Source organism: Coregonus lavaretus (assembly GCF_964263955.1).
Source record: "Coregonus lavaretus genome assembly, contig: HAP1_SCAFFOLD_523, whole genome shotgun sequence".
NCBI lineage: Eukaryota > Metazoa > Chordata > Actinopteri > Salmoniformes > Salmonidae > Coregonus > Coregonus lavaretus.
In genome coordinates this window covers 125,498-149,394 of record NW_028159754.1, presented here as the reverse complement: position 1 = coordinate 149,394, position 23,897 = coordinate 125,498, and the positions used below count along the sequence as shown (strand labels likewise).

The window sequence follows — 23,897 nt, the reverse complement described above, 5'->3', positions numbered from 1 at the left end:
AAAGTATAATAAATCCATGTAATAATATGCCATTTAGCAGACGCTTTTATCCAAAGCGACTTAGTCATGTGTGCATACATTTTTTTTTTTTGTGTATGGGTGGTCCCGGGGATCGAACCCACTACCTTGGCGTTACAAGCGCCGTGCTCTACCAGCTGAGCTACAGAGGACCACTATGTAATATAGCCTACACCATCACAATAAATCCATTATTTATTTTAGACAGGTCTAAAGAACATGATATGAAGAAAATGTAGTCTATTTCAGAAGAACAGAATAGCATACTCTGAGTTGTCCTTATGTTAGGTCCTGATCTGGCTATGCCATATGGCTGTGGGCTACACTAGTTCATTTAGCAGACAAGATTTACTTAGAATTCCATGGCATTATTTTATAGTATGAAGAATACAATTGAACAAAACTGAATAAAATAGAAAGGATATTTTCTCCAAACGATTTGAGGGAGGGTGCACATGCGGCTGTTCTGTGTTGAGCGGTTAACAAAGAAACAGGTCCTCCTATATGCTTAATTTAGAGTTATTAATATAACTTTAGTTGTTCTACAAACGTTGGGCTATATGTTTAGATTTTTAATACATTGTAAGGCTGCGTGATGTGACTCTAATGATGATTTGAAAAAAGTTGCTTGAAAGGCATGAGCTCTGCATTGTTTATGGACAGGCTGTACACACTTCATCAATCTCTCATTCACAATTTGACAAGCACTTGATAATGCCTAGAATTTCACGGCGGCATCCCCTTTGTGTGGCCGTCATGCACCCTAAGAAAATCCATGCCTTTTTGCGGCCAGTGGCCGTTGTGCCGTTCTCCCTGAGTGCTGCACGCTCCGAAGCACCTCTAACTCACAAGGCTCTCCATCACGTGATCGGGTCTTTCTCACAGGCTACAAGTGAAGACAGGCACATCGGGGACTCAACTGCGCGCGTCCTTATCCAATTCCGAGGCGCATATTGAAGATATTGGAAGAACTGTCCACATTTACTTTTCGTCAGCCAACAAGATGAGTCGGCCTAACGAACAGCAAAAGTACTAGCCTATGTCAATCTACTATCCCCCATAGTACAAAAGTTGACCTGTTCTATTCTGTGAGATAAATAAATATTCCAAACATAGTCTGGGACAGTTGTGGGATGTGATAGATCCCAAATTAATACAACCACTAACATCAAAAAAACTTCTTTACGCAATGTGGCTGACGCAACAGATCAGAACGTTTAGCTTAAAATGTTGATAAACTATTAGACTATTTCTTCACATTATAAGCGCGAATGTTAGCGGGAAAACACCATTCTCAAAAGTGACCGCAAATGCAGTTATGCATGTAATGCTTTTATTACAAAGGTGCATTTTTATGGTGACAATTATCTTCCCCAAACTCACGCGCTGCTTATGTATGCCAGTTAGGCTCTACACCCCTTGTAAAGCGGATGAATGTGCTTCATTTTAAGTTATTTGGCCACTTTAGTTGTGATACAAACCTTATTAAAACATATAGGCCTATGGGCTAGGCTACATGAGGTGTGCGACTATGATTAGAAAAAGTCGCAAAAAAAAGGTTTTGTTTCTTATGCTGGGCATCATTCACAAGTAACTCTGATGACCCGTGTAGCTCAGTTGGTAGTTGCAACACCAGGGTTGTGGGTTCGTTTCCCACGGGGGGCCAGTATGAAACATGTATGCACTCACTAACTGTAAGTCGCTCTGGATAAGAGCGTCTGCAGAAATGTAAAAATAATAATATAGAATTCAAAAGTGATAGGCTAATATTGTCACCCATCAGACTATTCTTGATTTAATCTTGTCTTTACATATACTAAATCATATATATATGTGAAATTTGTTTTTATTTAGAATGGACCATTATCATGCAACTGTATCAAAACGGGCAGGGGAAAAAATCTATGCACTTAAATAGCGAATGGAGGACGCTTTTCCCCGTGGTTTATTTTCATGCCAGCCAGGTAGGCTATACTCCTGTTGTAAAGAGAAGCAATGTGCTTAATGTTAGGAAAGGAGAGAAATAAATATAGTAGGCCTAGCCTATAGAAAGCTGATGGGATCCTCCTCTTTTTAATAGAGGCCATCACTCTGTTTTCTCATGCAATTGCATAGCCTATAGAAATGTTGCGCAACATGAGCTCATGGGCTCTCATGAAGTGTTTGATTAGATTTTGTATTACATTTGCATTGATGTCAGAGTGATTAGAGGGACAATAGAGTGCTGAGTACCAGGCAGTTAGCGAGTTTGGTAGGCTACTAATGACCATCAGCAGCAGCATCAGAGCTTGGAGAAGCCTAGTTACCGTGACTAAACCGACACGTGGAATTTGACTGCCTTCGTGACTCGTGACCGCTGGAGTGGTGGTAATACGGTCACTGCAACAGCCCTAGCCATGCGTCATTTTTGCAGAATTAAGCATTTCTCGTAGTAAAATGATACATGTATTTTAATTATAGACAAGTTGACTAACAAATAGCCTACTAAAATGTCCGAAATTATAAGCAGAAACATGATCTAAATCAAGCAAGAGAATCCTGCACCCCCTGTCAAAAGACCTCTGGCTGTAGCCTGAAACACATGTTCTATATTATCGGGTTATGGGTCGGCTGCGGGCCTCAGAGTTTCACTTTATCACATAAAGTCCGCTGGTTGCGGATGGGTTATTAGCAATTGCATGTGGGTGAACAAACAGCTGACCCAAACTCTCCCTCTCACTGTGTTCTGGTAGGTTCTCTGGGCTCGCTGCTGGATTGTTCCAGGAAGGGAAATAAATACAACAAGCCTGAGCCCCAAATGGCACCCTATTCCCTATATAGTGCACTACTTTAACCAGGGCCCATATGGAAGTAGTGAACTATGTAAGGAGTAGGGTGCCACGTTGTTGTTGTTGTTGTTGTGAGAAAACAAGTGTGGAATGAAAAGGGGCAGTCAGTGGAAGGGATTTGATTACACTTCAAGGAACTCTCCTCCTGGACAATATGGAGGTCGCTGATTGATTGATACCGGACTGGTCACAATTCATTTCAGGGCCAGTGGAATGATTCCAGGTCACAAACACAACAAACACACAATCACTCACACCTGCATACTCAATAACATTCTCCCTGACCCATTTTGTAATACCTACACGTTTCAAGCAGACCTCCATAGTCCCTGTGCCCAAAAACACCCAAGGTAACCTGTCTAAATGACTATCGCTCCGTAGCACTCACATCTGTAGCCATGAAATGTTTTGAAAGGCTGGTCATGGCTCACATTAACACCATCATCCCAGACACCCTGGGCCCACTCCAATTCACACACCGCCCCAACAGATCCACAGATGACGTAATCTCTATTGCACATGCTGCCATCACCCACCTGGACAAGAGGAACACCTATGTGAGAATGCTGTTAATTGGCTAGTAGAGGTGTGTCTGTGTGACAGGCTAGTAGAGGTGTGTCTGTGTGACAGGCTAGTAGAGGTGTCTGTGTGACAGGCTAGTAGAGGTGTGTCTGTGTGACAGGCTAGTAGAGGTGTCTGTGTGACAGGCTAGTAGAGGTGTGTCTGTGTGACAGGCTAGTAGAGGTGTGTTTTGTGACAGGCTAGTAGAGGTGTCTGTGTGACAGGCTAGTAGAGGTGTGTCTGTGTGACAGGCTAGTAGAGGTGTGTCTGTGTGTCAGGCTAGTAGAGGTGTGTCTTTGTGACAGGCTAGTAGAGGTGTGTCTGTGTGACAGGCTAGTAGAGGTGTGTCTGTGTGACAGGCTAGTAGAGGTGTGTCTGTGTGTCAGGCTAGTAGAGGTGTCTGTGTGACAGGCTAGTAGAGGTGTCTGTGTGACAGGCTAGTAGAGGTGTGTCTGTGTGACAGGCTAGTAGAGGTGTCTGTGTGACAGGCTAGTAGAGGTGTCTGTGTGACAGGCTAGTAGAGGTGTGTCTGTGTGACAGGCTAGTAGAGGTGTCTGTGTGACAGGCTAGTAGAGGTGTGTCTGTGTGACAGGCTAGTAGAGGTGTCTGTGTGACAGGCTAGTAGAGGTGTCTGTGTGACAGGCTAGTAGAGGTGTGTCTGTGTGACAGGCTAGTAGAGGTGTGTCTGTGTGACAGGCTAGTAGAGGTGTGTCTGTATGACAGGCTAGTAGAGGTGTGTCTGTGTGACAGGCTAGTAGAGGTGTGTCTGTGTGACAGGCTAGTAGAGGTGTGTCTGTGTGTCAGGCTAGTAGAGGTGTCTGTGTGACAGGCTAGTAGAGGTGTCTGTATGACAGGCTAGTAGAGGTGTCTGTGTGACAGGCTAGTAGAGGTGTGTCTGTATGACAGGCTAGTAGAGGTGTGTCTGTGTGACAGGCTAGTAGAGGTGTGTCTGTGTGACAGGCTAGTAGAGGTGTGTCTGTGTGTCAGGCTAGTAGAGGTGTCTGTGTGACAGGCTAGTAGAGGTGTCTGTGTGACAGGCTAGTAGAGGTGTGTCTGTGTGACAGGCTAGTAGAGGTGTCTGTGTGACAGGCTAGTAGAGGTGTCTGTGTGACAGGCTAGTAGAGGTGTGTCTGTGTGACAGGCTAGTAGAGGTGTGTCTTTGTGACAGGCTAGTAGAGGTGTGTCTGTGTGACAGGCTAGTAGAGGTGTGTCTGTGTGACAGGCTAGTAGAGGTGTGTCTGTGTGTCAGGCTAGTAGAGGTGTCTGTGTGACAGGCTAGTAGAGGTGTCTGTATGACAGGCTAGTAGAGGTGTCTGTGTGACAGGCTAGTAGAGGTGTGTCTGTATGACAGGCTAGTAGAGGTGTGTCTGTGTGACAGGCTAGTAGAGGTGTGTCTGTGTGACAGGCTAGTAGAGGTGTGTCTGTGTGTCAGGCTAGTAGAGGTGTCTGTGTGACAGGCTAGTAGAGGTGTCTGTGTGACAGGCTAGTAGAGGTGTGTCTGTGTGACAGGCTAGTAGAGGTGTCTGTGTGACAGGCTAGTAGAGGTGTCTGTGTGACAGGCTAGTAGAGGTGTGTCTGTGTGACAGGCTAGTAGAGGTGTCTGTGTGACAGGCTAGTAGAGGTGTGTCTGTGTGACAGGCTAGTAGAGGTGTCTGTGTGACAGGCTAGTAGAGGTGTCTGTGTGACAGGCTAGTAGAGGTGTGTCTGTGTGACAGGCTAGTAGAGGTGTGTCTGTGTGACAGGCTAGTAGAGGTGTGTCTTTGTGACAGGCTAGTAGAGGTGTGTCTGTGTGACAGGCTAGTAGAGGTGTGTCTGTGTGACAGGCTAGTAGAGGTGTGTCTGTGTGTCAGGCTAGTAGAGGTGTCTGTGTGACAGGCTAGTAGAGGTGTCTGTATGACAGGCTAGTAGAGGTGTCTGTGTGACAGGCCAGTAGAGGTGTGTCTGTATGACAGGCTAGTAGAGGTGTGTCTGTGTGACAGGCTAGTAGAGGTGTCTGTGTGACAGGCTAGTAGAGGTGTCTGTGTGACAGGCTAGTAGAGGTGTCTGTGTGACAGGCTAGTAGAGGTGTGTCTGTGTGACAGGCTAGTAGAGGTGTGTCTGTGTGACAGGCTAGTAGAGGTGTGTCTGTGTGACAGGCTAGTAGAGGTGTCTGTGTGACAGGCTAGTAGATGTGTCTGTGTGACAGGCTAGTAGAGGTGTCTGTGTGACAGGCTAGTAGAGGTGTGTCTGTGTGACAGGCTATTAGAGGTGTCTGTGTGACAGGCTAGTAGAGGTGTGTGTCTGTGTGACAGGCTAGTAGAGGTGTGTGTCTGTGTGACAGGCTAGTAGAGGTGTCTGTGTGACAGGCTAGTAGAGGTGTCTGTGTGACAGGCTAGTAGAGGTGTGTCTGTGTGACAGGCTAGTAGAGGTGTCTGTGTGACAGGCTAGTAGAGGTGTGTCTGTGTGACGGGCTAGTAGAGGTGTGTCTGTGTGACAGGCTAGTAGAGGTGTGTCTGTGTGACAGGCTAGTAGAGGTGTGTCTGTATGACAGGCTAGTAGAGGTGTGTCTGTGTGACAGGCTAGTAGAGGTGTGTCTGTGTGACAGGCTAGTAGAGGTGTCTGTGTGACAGGCTAGTAGAGGTGTGTCTGTGTGACAGGCTAGTAGAGGTGTGTCTGTGTGACAGGCTAGTAGAGGTGTGTCTGTGTGACAGGCTAGTAGAGGTGTGTCTGTGTGACAGGCTAGTAGAGGTGTCTGTGTGACAGGCTAGTAGAGGTGTCTGTGTGACAGGCTAGTAGAGGTGTGTCTGTGTGACAGGCTAGTAGAGGTGTCTGTGTGACAGGCTAGTAGAGGTGTCTGTGTGACAGGCTAGTAGAGGTGTCTGTGTGACAGGCTAGTAGAGGTGTGTCTGTGTGACAGGCTAGTAGAGGTGTCTGTGTGACAGGCTAGTAGAGGTGTCTGTGTGACAGGCTAGTAGAGGTGTGTCTGTGTGACAGGCTAGTAGAGGTGTGTGTGTGTGACAGCCTAGTAGAGGTGTCTGTGTGACAGGCTAGTAGAGGTGTGTCTGTGTGACAGGCTAGTAGAGGTGTCTGTGTGACAGGCTAGTAGAGGTGTCTGTGTGACAGGCTAGTAGAGGTGTGTCTGTGTGACAGGCTAGTAGAGGTGTGTGTGTGTGACAGCCTAGTAGAGGTGTCTGTGTGACAGGCTAGTAGAGGTGTCTGTGACAGGCTAGTAGAGGTGTGTCTGTGTGACAGGCTAGTAGAGGTGTGTCTGTGTGACAGGCTAGTAGAGGTGTGTCTGTATGACAGGCTAGTAGAGGTGTGTCTGTGTGACAGGCTAGTAGAGGTGTGTCTGTGTGACAGGCTAGTAGAGGAGTGTCTGTGTGACAGGCTAGTAGAGGTGTCTGTGTGACAGGCTAGTAGAGGTGTGTCTGTGTGACAGGCTAGTAGATGTGTCTGTGTGACAGGCTAGTAGAGGTGTGTCTGTGTGACAGGCTAGTAGAGGTGTGTCTGTGTGACAGGCTAGTAGAGGTGTCTGTGTGACAGGCTAGTAGAGGTGTCTGTGTGACAGGCTAGTAGAGGTGTCTGTGTGACAGGCTAGTAGAGGTCCTTAGTCTCAGCTGAGAGAGAACAGAACAGACTGGGTGTACTGTCTTCAGTGAGTCTATGAAGGAGGTGACCGGAGTGAACAAGACACCATGCATGGAGAATGGATTTAATGGAGATTGTCTTGGTCGCTTTCACACCACCATTATTATTATCCTTGATAAAGCCCACATTGATATTGGAATTATCAATCAATTGACTTGCATCTAGTTACCCTGGCCTGCCCAGACCCCCCTGCATCTAGTTACCCTGGCCTGCCCAGACCCCCCTGCATCTAGTTACCCTGGCCTGCCCAGACCCCCTGCATCTAGTTACCCTGGCCTGCCCAGACCCCCCTGCATCTAGTTACCCTGGCCTGCCCAGACCCCCTGCATCTAGTTACCCTGGCCTGCCCAGACCCCCCTGCATCTAGTTACCCTGGCCTGCCCAGACCCCCTGCATCTAGTTACCCTGGCCTGCCCCCTGCATCTAGTTACCCTGGTCTGCCCCCTGCATCTAGTTACCCTGGCCTGCCCAGACCCCCTGCATCTAGTTACCCTGGCCTGCCCAGACCCCCTTCATCTAGTTCCCCTGGCCTGCCCTGACCCCCTGCATCTAGTTACCCTGGCCTGCCCAGACCCCCCTGCATCTAGTTACCCTGGCCTGCCCAGACCCCCTGCATCTAGTTACCCTGGCCTGCCCCCTGCATCTAGTTACCCTGGTCTGCCCCCTGCATCTAGTTACCCTGGCCTGCCCAGACCCCCTGCATCTAGTTACCCTGGCCTGCCCAGACCCCCTTCATCTAGTTACCCTGGCCTGCCCAGACACCCTTCATCTAGTTACCCTGGCCTGCCCAGACCCCCTGCATCTAGTTACCCTGGCCTGCCCAGACCCCCTTCATCTAGTTACCCTGGCCTGCCCTGTCCAGACCCCCTTCATCTAGTTACCCTGGCCTGCCCAGACCCCCTTCATCTAGTTACCCTGGCCTACCCTGCCCAGACCCCCTTCATCTAGTTACCCTGGCCTGCCCTGTCCAGACCCCCTTCATCTAGTTACCCTGGCCTGCCCAGACCCCCTTCATCTAGTTACCCTGGCCTGCCCTGCCCAGACCCCCTTCATCTAGTTACCCTGGCCTGCCCTGCCCAGACCCCCTTCATCTAGTTACCCTGGCCTGCCCTGCCCAGACCCCCTTCATCTAGTTACCCTGGCCTGCCCTGTCCAGACCCCCTTCATCTAGTTACCCTGGCCTGCCCAGACCCCCTTCATCTAGTTACCCTGGCCTGCCCTGCCCAGACCCCCTTCATCTAGTTACCCTGGCCTGCCCTGCCCAGACCCCTTTCATCTAGTTACCCTGGCCTGCCCTGCCCAGACCCCCTTCATCTAGTTACCCTGGCCTGCCCTGGCCAGACCCCCTTCATCTAGTTACCCTGGCCTGCCCTGCCCAGACCCCCTTCATCTAGTTACCCTGGCCTGCCCAGACCCCCTTCATCTAGTTACCCTGGCCTGCCCTGCCCAGACCCCCTTCATCTAGTTACCCTGGCCTGCCCAGACCCCCTTCATCTAGTTACCCTGGCCTGGCCTGCCCTGCCCAGACCCCCTTCATCTAGTTACCCTGGCCTGCCCTGCCCAGACCCCCTTCATCTAGTTACCCTGGCCTGCCCAGACCCCCTTCATCTAGTTACCCTGGCCTGCCCTGACCCCCTTCATCTAGTTACCCTGGCCTGCCTAGACCCCCTTCATCTAGTTACCCTGGCCTGCCCAGACCCCCTGCATCTAGTTACCCTGGCCTGCCCAGACCCCCTGCATCTAGTTACCCTGGCCTGCCCAGACCCCCTTCATCTAGTTACCCTGGCCTGCCCTGACCCCCTTCATCTAGTTACCCTGGCCTGCCTAGACCCCCTTCATCTAGTTACCCTGGCCTGCCTAGACCCCCTTCATCTAGTTACCCTGGCCTGCCCTGCCCAGACCCCCTTCATCTAGTTACCCTGGCCTGCCCAGACCCCCTTCATCTAGTTACCCTGGCCTGCCCTGCCCAGACCCCCTTCATCTAGTTACCCTGGCCTGCCCTGCCCAGACCCCCTTCATCTAGTTACCCTGGCCTGCCCAGACCCCCTTCATCTAGTTACCCTGGCCAGCCCTGACCCCCTTCATCTAATTACCCTGGCCTGCCTAGACCCCCTTCATCTAGTTACCCTGGCCTGCCCAGACCCCCTTCATCTAGTTACCCTGGCCTGCCCTGTCCCCCCTGCATCTAGTTACCCTGGCCTGCCCAGACCCCCTTCATCTAGTTACCCTGGCCTGCCCTGACCCCCTTCATCTAGTTACCCTGGCCTGCCTAGACCCCCTTCATCTAGTTACCCTGGCCTGCCTAGACCCCCTTCATCTAGTTACCCTGGCCTGCCCTGCCCAGACCCCCTTCATCTAGTTACCCTGGCCTGCCCAGACCCCCTGCATCTAGTTACCCTGGCCTACCCTGCCCAGACCCCCTGCATCTAGTTACCCTGGCCTGCCCTGCCCAGACCCCCTTCATCTAGTTACCCTGGCCTGCCCTGCCCAGACCCCCTTCATCTAGTTACCCTGGCCTGCCCTGCCCAGACCCCCTTCATCTAGTTACCCTGGCCTGCCCAGACCCCCTTCATCTAGTTACCCTGGCCTGCCTAGACCCCCTTCATCTAGTTACCCTGGCCTGCCCTGTCCTGTCCAGACCCCCTTCATCTAGTTACCCTGGCCTGCCCTGTCCAGACCCCCTTCATCTAGTTACCCTGGCCTGCCTAGACCCCCTGCATCTAGTTACCCTGGCCTGCCTAGACCCCCTTCATCTAGTTACCCTGGCCTGCCTAGACCCCCTTCATCTAGTTACCCTGGCCTGCCTAGACCCCCTTCATCTAGTTACCCTGGCCTGCCTAGACCCCCTTCATCTAGTTACCCTGGCCTGCCTAGACCCCCTTCATCTAGTTACCCTGGCCTGCCCAGACCCCCTTCATCTAGTTACCCTGGCCTGCCCTGACCCCCTTCATCTAGTTACCCTGGCCTGCCTAGACCCCCTTCATCTAGTTACCCTGGCCTGCCCAGACCCCCTTCATCTAGTTACCCTGGCCTGCCCTGACCCCCTTCATCTAGTTACCCTGGCCTGCCCTGACCCCCTGCATCTAGTTACCCTGGCCTGCCCAGACCCCCTTCATCTAGTTACCCTGGCCTGCCCTGACCCCCTTCATCTAGTTACCCTGGCCTGCCTAGACCCCCTTCATCTAGTTACCCTGGCCTGCCCAGACCCCCTTCATCTAGTTACCCTGGCCTGCCCTGACCCCCTTCATCTAGTTACCCTGGCCTGCCCTGACCCCCTGCATCTAGTTACCCTGGCCTGCCCAGACCCCCTTCATCTAGTTACCCTGGCCTGCCCTGACCCCCTTCATCTAGTTACCCTGGCCTGCCTAGACCCCCTTCATCTAGTTACCCTGGCCTGCCCTGTCCTGTCCAGACCCCCTGCCCCCCTGTGTGTGTGAATGCACCAATTTGTAAGTCTGCTAAATGACGTAAATGTAAATGTAAATCATGGTGTCTTTATGGAGAAGTCAGACAGCTTAATGAGGGTCTTCAAAGGGCTGACTACCTATTGATCTGCTCTGATTGCATGTTTCACGCTGGATGTCTGCCTGCTCTGTCCTCTGCCTGCTCTGTCCTCTGCCTGCTCTGTCCTCTGCCTGCTCTGTCCTCTGCCTGCTCTGTCCTCTGCTTTAACTGATTGAGAAGGAGGAGTAGCCTTAGGAGTAACATGGACTAGAATGGGAAAAGCTCCTCAGACCAACGGCTCCTCAGACCAACAGCAAATTGCATGGTTCATGCTGGATGTCTGAATGCTCTGTACTCTGCCAGACTGTTAGAGAGTCTCTGCTTCATCTGATTGAGAGGGAGAGGGAGCTGTAGAAATAGATCAACTGGAGAGGTTGCTGTAGAAATAGATCAACTGGAGAGGTAGCTGTAGAAATAGATCAACTGTAGAGGGAGAGGTTGCTGTAGAAATAGATCAACTGGAGAGGTAGCTGTAGAAATAGATCAACTGGAGAGGTAGCTGTAGAAATAGATCAACTGGAGAGGGAGAGGTAGCTGTAGAAATAGATCAACTGGAGAGGGAGAGGTAGCTGTAGAAATAGATGAACTGGAGAGGGAGAGGTTGCTGTAGAAATAGATCAACTGGAGAGGTAGCTGTAGAAATAGATCAACTGGAGAGGGAGAGGTTGCTGTAGAAATAGATGAACTGGAGAGGTAGCTGTAGAAATAGATCAATTGGAGAGGGAGAGGTAGCTGTAGAAATAGATCAATTGGAGAGGGAGAGGTTGCTGTAGAAATAGATCAACTGGAGAGGGAGAGGTAGCTGTAGAAATAGATCAACTGGAGAGGTAGCTGTAGAAATAGATCAACTGGAGAGGGAGAGGTTGCTGTAGAAATAGATCAACTGGAGAGGTTGCTGTAGAAATAGATCAACTGGAGAGGGAGAGGTAGCTGTAGAAATAGATCAACTGGAGAGGGAGAGGTTGCTGTAGAAATAGATCAACTGGAGAGGGAGAGGTTGCTGTAGAAATAGATCAACTGGAGAGGGAGCGGTAGCTGTAGAAATAGATCAACTGGAGAGGTAGCTGTAGAAATAGATCAACTGGAGAGGGAGAGGTAGCTGTAGAAATAGATCAACTGGAGAGGGAGAGGTAGCTGTAGAAATAGATGAACTGGAGAGGGAGAGGTTGCTGTAGAAATAGATCAACTGGAGAGGTAGCTGTAGAAATAGATCAACTGGAGAGGGAGAGGTTGCTGTAGAAATAGATGAACTGGAGAGGTAGCTGTAGAAATAGATCAATTGGAGAGGGAGAGGTAGCTGTAGAAATAGATCAATTGGAGAGGGAGAGGTTGCTGTAGAAATAGATCAACTGGAGAGGGAGAGGTAGCTGTAGAAATAGATCAACTGGAGAGGTAGCTGTAGAAATAGATCAACTGGAGAGGGAGAGGTTGCTGTAGAAATAGATCAACTGGAGAGGTTGCTGTAGAAATAGATCAACTGGAGAGGGAGAGGTAGCTGTAGAAATAGATCAACTGGAGAGGGAGAGGTTGCTGTAGAAATAGATCAACTGGAGAGGGAGAGGTTGCTGTAGAAATAGATCAACTGGAGAGGGAGCGGTAGCTGTAGAAATAGATCAACTGGAGAGGGAGAGGTTGCTGTAGAAATAGATCAACTGGAGAGGGAGAGGTTGCTGTAGAAATAGATCAACTGGAGAGGGAGCGGTAGCTGTAGAAATAGATCAACTGGAGAGGGAGAGGTTGCTGTAGAAATAGATCAACTGGAGAGGGAGAGGTTGCTGTAGAAATAGATCAACTGGAGAGGGAGCGGTAGCTGTAGAAATAGATCAACTGGAGAGGGAGAGGTAGCTGTAGAAATAGATCAACTGGAGAGGGAAAGGTAGCTGTAGAAATAGATCAACTGGAGAGGGAGCGGTAGCTGTAGAAATAGATCAACTGGAGAGGGAGCGGTAGCTGTAGAAATAGATCAACTGGAGAGGGAGAGGTAGCTGTAGAAATAGATCAACTGGAGAGGGAGCGGTAGCTGTAGAAATAGATACAAAAGATTAGCTTGAAATAGAAACAAGAATGGGAAAAATAGTCTCTTTCACTTAACAGTAGAACTGCTGGGCCTCGAGGGACCCCACCCCTTCAAGCTAATGAGCAGTCATTCTAACTAAAAACATTCGAACAGTTTAAAAATCAATACATATTCTATCACTAAAATAAGCATTTGGTTGTGTTCATTAGAATACGATTATGTTTTTCAAATAACACAACAGCATTTTCATTAGTTTGTTACTGTAGGCTATATGTAAAAACAAACACAAAAAACACCAATTAAACTGTTAAATAAATTGTGTTTGTGGAGTGCCTTTGTTGCAACTATGAAACATACAGTGGGGAAAAAAAGTATTTAGTCAGCCACCAATTGTGCAAGTTCTCCCACTTAAAAAGATGAGAGAGGCCTGTAATTTTCATCATAGGTACACGTCAACTATGACAGACAAATTGAGAAAAAAAATCCAGAAAATCACATTGTAGGATTTTTTAGGAATTTATTTGCAAATTATGGTGGAAAATAAGTATTTGGTCACCTACAAACAAGCAAGATTTCTGGCTCTCACAGACCTGTAACTTCTTCTTTAAGAGGCTCCTCTGTCCTCCACTCGTTACCTGTGTTAATGGCACCTGTTTGAACTTGTTATCAGTATAAAAGACACCTGTCCACAACCTCAAACAGTCACACTCCAAACTCCACTATGGCCAAGACCAAAGAGCTGTCAAAGGACACCAGAAACAAAATTGTAGACCTGCACCAGGCTGGGAAGACTGAATCTGCAATAGGTAAGCAGCTTGGTTTGAAGAAATCAACTGTGGGAGCAATTATTAGGAAATGGAAGACATACAAGACCACTGATAATCTCCCTCGATCTGGGGCTCCACGCCAGATCTCACCCCGTGGGGTCAAAATGATCACAAGAACGGTGAGCAAAAATCCCAGAACCACACGGGGGGACCTAGTGAATGACCTGCAGAGAGCTGGGACCAAAGTAACAAAGCCTACCATCAGTAACACACTACGCCGCCAGGGACTAAAATCCTGCAGTGCCAGTACATGTCCAGGCCCCGTCTGAAGTTTGCTAGAGTGCATTTGGATGATCCAGAAGAGGATTGGGAGAATGTCATATGGTCAGATGAAACCAAAATAGAACTTTTTGGTAAAAACTCAACTCGTCGTGTTTGGAGGACAACGAATGCTGAGTTGCATCCAAAGAACACCATACCTACTGTGAAGCATGGGGTTGGAAACATCATGCTTTGGGGCAGTTTTTCTGCAAAGGGACCAGGACGACTGATCCGTGTAAAGGAAAGAATGAATGGGGCCATGTATCGTGAGATTTTGAGTGAAAACCTCCTTCCATCAGCAAGGGCATTGAAGATGAAACGTGGCTGGGTCTTTCAGCATGACAATGATCCCAAACACACCGCCCAGGCAACGAAGGAGTGGCTTCGTAAGAAGCATTTCAAGGTCCTGGAGTGGCCTAGCCAGTCTCCAGATCTCAACACCATAGAAAATCTTTGGAGGGAGTTGAAAGTCCGTGTTGCCCAGCGACAGCCCCAAAACATCACTGCTCTAGAGGAGATCTGCATGGAGGAATTGGCCAAAATACAAGCAACAGTGTGTGAAAACCTTGTGAAGACTTACATAAAACGTTTGACCTGTGTCATTGCCAACAAAGGGTATATAACAAACTATTGAGAAACTTTTGTTATTGACCAAATACTTATTTTCCACCATAATTTGCAAATAAATTCATTAAAAATCCTACAATGTGATTTTCAGGATTTTTTTTTCTCATTTTGTCTGTCATAGTTTACATCTTTTTAAGTGGGAGAACTTGCACAATTGGTGGCTGACTAAATACTTTTTTTCCCCACTGTAGTTGGAACACAGTAACAGCTTATTTATTTATTGTTGTACTTTTTACCCCTTTTTTCCCCCAATTACGTGATATCCAATTGGTAGTTACAGTCTTGTCCCATCGCTGCAACTCCCCTACAGACTCGGGAGAGGCGACGGTCGAGAGCCATGCGTCCTCCGAAACACGACCCTGCCAAGCCACACTGCTTCTTCACACACTGCTTGCTGAACCCGGAAGCCAGCCGCACCAATGTGTCGGAGGAAACAACGTCAACTGGCGACCCGAAGTCAGCGTGAATGCGCCCGGCCCGCCCGTCACAAGGAGTCGCTAGAGCGCGATGGGACAAGGACCCTACAGCCGGCCAAACCCTCTCCTAACCCGGACGACGCTGGGCCAATTGTGCGCCGCCTCATGGGTCTCCTGGTCACGGCCGGCTGTGACACAGCCTGGGATCGAACCCGGGTCTGTAGTGACGCCTCAAGCACTGTGATGCAGTGCCTTAGACCGCTGCGCCACTCGGGAGGCCCTGTAACAGCTTATTTTTATAATGATTTTATTTTTTACAAAATACCCCAACCACAAAACAGTACCCTGAACATCACTATCAGCATGAAGTGTGCTTGATAAATAGTGAAAATCAGCAGAAAAGCAATAGTGGCATGTTTATAATGAATATATGTTGCTATGACGGCAGTCAGAAATAGTCAATTATTGTCAGCTCGTACTTAACATGGTCTGCGTTTTCACGCAACGGCGTCAGTTGGATTTCATTTAGTGGTTATCTTTTGTCCTAACAGTCAACACCAAATCTTGTACCACTCTCACTTACTTGACAAACTTTCCAACGAACACGTGGCTTGCAGGTGACACAGGTGTCTTGGGTTCTGTTCTTTGTGCATCTGTCCACCCGGCACGGTCTCCTCCCCCCGGGAGCCACCCGGCACGGTCTCCTCCCCCCGGGAGCCACCTGGCACGGTCTCCTCCCCCCGGGAGCCACCCGGCACGGTCTCCTCCCCCCGGGAGCCACCCGGCACGGTCTCCTTCCCCCGGGAGCCACCCGGCACGGTCTCCTTCCCCCGGGAGCCACCCGGCACGGTCTCCTTCCCCCGGGAGCCACCCGGCACGGTCTCCTCCCCCCGGGAGCCACCCGGCACGGTCTCCTTCCCCCGGGAGCCACCCGGCACGGTCTCCTTCCCCCGGGAGCCACCCGGCACGGTCTCCTTCCCCCGGGAGCCACCCGGCACGGTCTCCTTCCCCCGGGAGCCACCCGGCACGGTCTCCTCCCCCCGGGAGCCACCCGGCACGGTCTCCTTCCCCCGGGAGCCACCCGGCACGGTCTCCTCCCCCCGGGAGCCACCCGGCACGGTCTCCTCCCCCCGGGAGCCACCCGGCACGGTCTCCTTCCCCCGGGAGCCACCCGGCACGGTCTCCTCCCTCCGGGAGCTGCTGCCTTGGTCCTCATACAGTATGTCTCTCACGTTGCCCGTACGCCAGACTCATGATGAAGTCTCTCCTGGGCGGGGTGCTGTTCATGCACTGCTTGAACAACAGGTGCACGTTGATAGCAGCCAAAGTCAAGCATATTGTAGAGCACAGTTAACAGGCCAGAGGAGGGTGTCTCCTTTTCACAGAGTACAGCCACCTGACCCAAAACATCCACACCAACCTGTGGAACAGAATAGACTAGAAAACATTAGGATGATTTCCCATAGGAAAAACAACACGTGTTTATACAGAAGAGCATAAAGTTGATCTATATATGGCGATGTGTATTATGTAATATTGACATACCTTTGTTTTGGTTGTAGTGTGTAATAACAGTATCCTGTTTTCTCTGTGTCCCCGTCGAAGACGACTGTGGGATGCATGGTGCTCATGACAGAAACATGAACGTAATAACGGCTGTACACGTGCCTTATTTTGCAGAGGGACAGAGCTCCCTTCTCGCTCTGTTCGAGGTGCCGACTCGGCTTGTTTTATTTGCATGCAGCTTCTTTCTCCAATGACGGTGAAGTGAAGAAGTTGTCCATGGTGACGGTTCTCCCCTTACCAACGGAAGGTTCCAGAAGCCTCGTCACCACATTCTCTGACACTCCCTCACCTGCTTGTGGATCTTTTCCCTTCCTCTCTCCTATCTGGCACCGTTTCATTTGGTGGTGGCACCAGCTCAGTGTGCACCGTTCTGGCTGTGTTGCTCTTAGGCCTAAGGAGGAGCAGGTTCAGGCTCAGGCTCAGAATCAGAAGAATAACGATCGGAGATGGAATGATTCATTTCTTCCATCTGAGTCGTTTTTTTCATTCAGATCTTGTGGCAACGCTAACGCCAGCATGTGCATCCATTCCTCTCGGTCTTCTTGCCATTGTAACTCATGCACGCTCTTGCAGTGTACCCCAAGTAGGCCGGAGTACACTGATGAGACTGATTTTGGATTTGGTAGACTGATACATATTTTATTTTTTACATATATGGTACATACCACTGCGATTTATAATTAGAATATGTCAATACAATAGAATGGCGGTTACATAACTATGCATTGTGCGCTTCCCCTCTCTCATCAACTCACCCTTTCTCCCCCCGTCATACTTAATTTATTTCATCTGTTATGTCAGTGAAATTAGTTCTGGTATAGTTTTAGGTCAGTTTCGAGGCAATTATCGGGGTGATTATCAACTGGCCACTGCACCTTCCACTGTCGGGAGGAGGGCGGAGCAGACCCTACTGTCGGGAGGAGGGGGGGGGGGGTGAGCAGGGCCTACTGTCGGGAGGAGGGGGGGAGCAGAGTAATAAAATAAATTAATTCCTGAGCAGTTCAAATGACTGCTTTAGCGGTTATAGTGTTAAACAATGGGGAGGAACCAGAGAGATCTGTTTAGGAACTGGAATTATTTTGAAGTGTAGTTTTATTCTCTCACTTTTGATCACCTGCCCTCAGATCAGTCTCAACTGGCACGACTGTTCAGTTCACATGCTCCAGGCAATAGGGCAACCCTTAATGTCAATCCCTAAGCTGATTTGAGAGTTAGAACAAAAAGCTTCAGTTCATAGTGGCAACAGAGGACAGGACAGGACATACCTGCTAGTCCAAATAGTACTTTAAACTCTTTTAAATTAAAACCTGTAGGTAGTCTGTTTGCAATAAGGAACAATTATGTGACACAACACCTTGATGACCATTATTACTTTGTTATATTGGAAGTAATCAATCAATCGCATTTATTTATTAAACCCTGTTAACATCAGCTGATGTCACAAAGTGCTATACAGAAACCCAGCCTAAAACCCCAAACAGCAGCAATGCAGATGTAGAAGCACGGTGGCTAGGAGAAACTCCCTAGAAAGGCAGGAACCTAGGAAGAAACCTAGAGAGGAACCAGGCTCTGAGGGGTGGCCAGTCCTCTTCTGGCTGTGCCGGGTGGAGATTATAAGAGTACATGGCCATTAAGGACAGATTGTTCTTCAGGATGTTCAAATGTTTATAGATGACCAGCAGGGTCAAATAATAATCACAGTGGTTGTAGAGGGTGCAACAGGTCAGCACCTCAGGAGTAAGTGTCAGTTGGCTTTTCATAGCCGAGCATTCAGAGGTCGAGACAGCAGGTGCGGTAGAGAGGGAGGGAGGGAGAGAGGGTTGAAAACAGCAGGTCCGGAACAAGGTAGTACGTCCGGTGAACAGGTCAGGGTTCCATAGTCGCAGGCAGAACAGCAGAAACTGGATCAGCAGCACGACCAGGTGGACTGGGGACAGCCAGGAGTCGTCAGGCCAGGTAGTCTTGAGGCATTAATAATTAATTTATTAATTATTAATTAATTAAATTAATTAATATTAATGGTCCTAGGGCTCAGATCTTCCGGGAGGTTGAGGAACTATTGTCATTCTCAATGGATGTAAAAACAGACTTCGTTTACTTGCTGTTTGAGGTGAATAAATAATTACTTTGAGAAGCTCCACAATGATGATGAGTTAAGACAATCAGAAATAGTATCAGATCCCCAAATGGGCACATGTATAGGCCTACATTTGCGCGCAGGTAGCCTAGGTCTACTTCTATACGTAATCAGGTATGCGTCCTTACTCAAGATTGACAGGAGCGCTCCAAACAAAAGACAATGAATAAATTGACAAAACTCGTAAATGGAATTAAATAAACCGTAGTAGTCTAATATAGAAGTGACAAAAGCAAAAGTTAGATTTTTGCAATGTTACGAAGATGGGAAAAAAGCTGCCCTTTAAATATTCTTGATATGTTCGTCAAAAGAGAGATCAAAGTCCGGAGTAACGCCGAGGTCCTTCAGTTTTATTTGAGACGACTGTACAACCATCAAGATTAATTGTCAGAACTAGACCTAGCATCTCTGTTTTTTGTCGAGTTTAAAAGTAAAACATTTGCCGCCATCCACTTCCTTAATGTCTGAAACACAGGCTTCCAGGGAAGGCAGTTTTGGGGCTTCACCATGTTTCATCGAAATGTAGAGCTGTGTGTCGTCCGCATAGCAATGAAAGTTGACATTGTGTTTCCGAATGACATCACCAAGAGGTAGAATATATAGTGAAAACGATAGTGGTCCTAAAACGGAACCTTGAGGAACACCAAAACTTACCATTGATTTGTCAGAGGACAAACCATCCACAGAGACGAACTGATATCTTTCCGACAGATAAGATATAAACCAGGCAAGAACTTGTCCGTGTCGACCCAATTAGGGTTTCCAATCTCTCCAAAAGAATGTGGTGATCGATGGTGTCAAAAGCAGCGCTAAGGTCTAGGAGCACGCGGACAGATGCAGAGCTTGGGTCTGACGCCATTAAAAGGTAATTTACCACGTCCACGAGTGCAGTCTCAGTGCTATGATAGGGCATTAAACCAGACTGGACCATTTCAGATACATGATTGGTCTTCAGGAAAGCTTATCGTATATAGGCCATCTTTTATTTTTTTAGATGTATTATTATTATTATTTATTTGTTTTGCTTTCTAATGATCATGATCTTATCGTCAAAGAAGTTCATGAATTCATCACCGCTGAAGTTCATGGCAATCCTCACTTAGGGAATGCTGCTTTTTAGCTGGCTTTGTGACCGTATCAAAAATACATTTTGGATAGTTTTTATTCTCCTCTATCAGGTTGGAAAAGTAGGCTGATCGAGCAGCAGTGGTGGCTTTTTGATATTGCACGGTACTTTCTTTCCAAGCTAGTCGGAATACTTCCAGTTTGGTGGAGCGCCATTTCCGTTCCAGTTTTCTGGAAGCCTGCTTCAGGGCTCGTGTATTTTCTGTATACCAGGGAGCTGATTTCTTGTGACAAATGTTTTGTTTTTAGGGGTGCGACTGCATCTAGGGTATTACGCAAGGTTACATTTAGATCCTCGGTTAGGTGGTTAACTGATTTTTCTACTCTGACATCCTTGGGTAGGTGGAGGGAGTCTGGAAGGGCATCTAGGAACCTTTTGAGTTGTCCGAGAATTTATAGCGCAGCTTTTGATCCTTGTTTGGGTCTGAGCAGATTATTTGTTTCGATTGCAAACTAATTAAATTCATCCCTTCAGGCCTATGTCTTGCATCTCAAATGGAACCCTATTCCCTATGTAGTGCGCTACTTTCGACCAGGTCCCATAGGTCTCTTGTCAAAAATAGTGCACTATGTAGGGAATAGCGTGCCAAATTGGGCTGAGCCTGAGTCTAATCTCATTGTGGCTATTCAGCATAAGCTCCTGTGGATGGGGGAGGGGGGGGTAAGAGGACAAGTTAATTCAGTTAAATATACCTGCCTGGTGGGGTGGAGGAATACCTGTGGTGACAAGGACCTTTTTTAATTATGCTGTCATTCACCTTGGTAAAGTAATCCCATCAACGGGGCCTCACATTGTATCCTTCCCCCAGCAGGAGAGGTAGAGTCCTCCCCGACCTTATTGGAAGTGGTGTGTGTGTGTGTGTGTGTGTGTGTGTGTGTGTGGGGTGGTAGAACATATGCTACGTTAATGTTGTTAGTCTCCAGGGTGTTGATGACTGTATGCAGCCGATATGATATGTGTCAATCTGTGTGGGTGTTCTGTGAGCTTGCCCGCTGCTATGTTTTAGTATGACACACACAACCACGCTGCCACACAGGACCTCAATGCCTTATTGCCTTTTCCCGTCCTTTAATATCTCCTTTAATATCTCCTTTAAATATCCTCTTCTCTTCTTCTCTCCCCTCAGCAATCTATAACTATGATGTCCGCGGAGATGAGGAGCTGTCACTACAGATTGGAGACACGGTCCACATACTAGAGACATATGAAGGTAGGAACACACTAACTGATGACACGGTCCACATACTAGAGACATATGAAGGAAGGAACACACTAACTGATGACACGGTCCACATACTAGAGACATATGAAGGTAGGAACACACTAACTGATGACACGGTCCACATACTAGAGACATATGAAGGTAGGAACACACTAACTGATGACACGGTCCACATACTAGAGACATATGAAGGTAGGAACACACTAACTGATGACACGGTCCACATACTAGAGACATGTAGTGTATACTGTAGGTTTATAAGGGCACACTAACTGATGGCACTCCTGATCAGTTTACAGAGGAATGTTGCAGATTATTCTGTCATTCACAGTGACACTGGTGTTCTGTCAAAGTTTTGGTAAATGTCCCCAATAAGATAAGCTGATCTGTACAATTTCCACCCTGTAAGAATGTTTCACACATTACCAGATTCAACTGTCCCAGATCTACAATCATTCTGTTATCTAGATGACTGTCCCCCCTCCTCTACAATCATTCTGTTATCTAGATGACTGTCCCCCGTCTTCTACAATCATTCTGTTATCTAGATGACTGTCCCCCGTCCTTTACAATCATTCTGTTATCTAGATGACTGTCTCCCCGTCTTCTACAATCATTCTGTTATCTAGATGACTGTCCCCCGTCTTCTACAATCATTCTGTTATCTAGATGACTGTCCCCCGTCCTTTACAATCATTCTGTTATCTAGATGACTATCCCCTGTCTTCTACAGTCATTATGTTATCTAGATGACTGTCCCCCGTCCTTTACAATCATTCTGTTATCTAGATGACAGTCCCCCGTCTTCTACAGTCATTATGTTATCTAGATGACTGTCCCCCGTCCTTTACAATCATTCTGTTATCTAGATGACTGTCCCCCGTCTTCTACAATCATTCTGTTATCTAGATGACTGTCCCCCGTCCTCTACAATCATTCTGTTATCTAGATGACTGTCCCCCCTCCTCTACAATCATTCTGTTATCTAGATGACTGTCCCCCGTCTTCTACAATCATTCTGTTATCTAGATGACTGTCCCCCCTCCTCTACAATCATTCTGTTATCTAGATGACTGTCCCCCGTCTTCTACAATCATTCTGTTATCTAGATGACTGTCCCCCCTCCTCTACAATCATTCTGTTATCTAGATGACTGTCCCCCGTCTTCTACAATCATTCTGTTATCTAGATGACTGTCCCCCGTCCTCTACAATCATTCTGTTATCTAGATGACTGTCCCCCGTCTTCTACAATCATTCTGTTATCTAGATGACTGTCCCCCCTCCTCTACAATCATTCTGTTATCTAGATGACTGTCCCCCGTCTTCTACAATCATTCTGTTATCTAGATGACTGTCCCCGTCTTCTACAATCATTCTGTTATCTAGATGACTGTCCCCATCTTCTACAATCATTCTGTTATCTAGATGACTGTCCCCCCTCCTCTACAATCATTCTGTTATCTAGATGACTGTCCCCCGTCTTCTACAATCATTCTGTTATCTAGATGACTGTCCCCCCTCCTCTACAATCATTATGTTATCTAGATGACTGTCCCCCCTCCTCTACAATCATTCTGTTATCTAGATGACTGTCCCCCGTCTTCTACAATCATTCTGTTATCTAGATGACTGTCCCCCCTCCTCTACAATCATTCTGTTATCTAGATGACTGTCCCCCGTCTTCTACAATCATTCTGTTATCTAGATGACTGTCCCCCCTCCTCTACAATCATTCTGTTATCTAGATGACTGTCCCCCGTCTTCTACAATCATTCTGTTATCTAGATGACTGTCCCCCCTCCTCTACAATCATTCTGTTACCTAGATGACTGTCCCCGTCTTCTACAATCATTCTGTTATCTAGATGACTGTCCCCCGTCTTCTACAATCATTATGTTATCTAGATGACTGTCCCCCCTCCTCTACAATCATTCTGTTATCTAGATGACTGTCCCCCATCTTCTACAATCATTCTGTTATCTAGATGACTGTCCCCCCTCCTCTACAATCATTCTGTTATCTAGATGACTGTCCCCCGTCTTCTACAATCATTCTGTTATCTAGATGACTGTCCCCCCTCCTCTACAATCATTCTGTTATCTAGATGACTGTCCCCCGTCTTCTACAATCATTCTGTTATCTAGATGACTGTCCCCCCTCCTCTACAATCATTCTGTTATCTAGATGACTGTCCCCCGTCTTCTACAATCATTCTGTTATCTAGATGACGGTTCTACTTGATGCTAATGCTACGTGTTGTTTCCTTGACCATGTGATATGTCCTGTTCTCTTCACCTCCAGGCTGGTATAGAGGTCACAGACTGAGGAGGAAGTCCAAGAAAGTGAGTTGATATTTTTACATTTTCAACGGTGTAGTATCATTTCAGATATTCCCTTAAACTATTCGGGGTCTTTTGGAGTGTCGTTCCAACATCTGAAATGACCTGCTGTAAAAGTTCAGTTAAGTCTTTGTTAGTCATAATGTGATATACTATGATATTAATATGGCGTAATGTCTAACAAATCTAATATTATTTTGTATCAGTGTTTTATTGTGTGTCCTGTCTTTCCACTCAACTCTTCTGCTGTGCCGTGGACTCAGGATGTCATTTAACCTCATGAAACTAGATCAGGCTGTATACAGTGTGTCCTATCCTATATCAAACGATTTATTGTGTGTCCTGTCTTTCCCACCTTCTGTTCCAGGGGATCTTTCCTGCCTGTTACATACACCTCAAGGAGGCCACCGTTGAAGGCAATGGGTCAGTGCTTATTCTGTTTATTCTTTTGAGGGGTATTTTGACACTTTATTGAGAGAGCATGGAAATCAGATGGGGGAAGCAGGCTGGTGGGAGAAATTGAGGGAAAGGTGGACGCGAGTGGGGACTGATACATGTGACTTTGTACCGGCAGTGTTACCCACTCAACCACGGCTCTACTGCTGCTTCCGATGGTATCCTACTGAATTACGTTGGGATTGTAGAATGGACAATTTGAGCTGATTTTGTATGAATCAAATGGACAACTTGAGATGATTGCTTCCACCTTCTACTTGTGTAGTCGTTGTAAACTAGCCTGGCCCCAGATCGGATCTCACTAGCCTGGCCCCAGATCTGATCTCACTAGCCTGGCCCCAGATCGGATCTCACTAGCCTGGT

General features: G+C 47.9%; 1 long non-coding RNA gene across 1 annotated transcript in view; it reads left to right on the top strand.

Moving 5' to 3' along the window:
- Positions 1 to 23,502, top strand: part of LOC311122475 — a 66,563-nt gene extending 43,061 nt beyond the window's left edge. The window contains exons 2-4 of the long non-coding RNA XR_014612450.1: positions 20,642 to 20,725; positions 23,041 to 23,081; positions 23,446 to 23,502. This is a non-coding gene — a long non-coding RNA (uncharacterized lncRNA). The remainder of the gene's footprint in view (positions 1 to 20,641; positions 20,726 to 23,040; positions 23,082 to 23,445) is intronic.
- Positions 23,503 to 23,897: the final 395 nt, after the last annotated feature.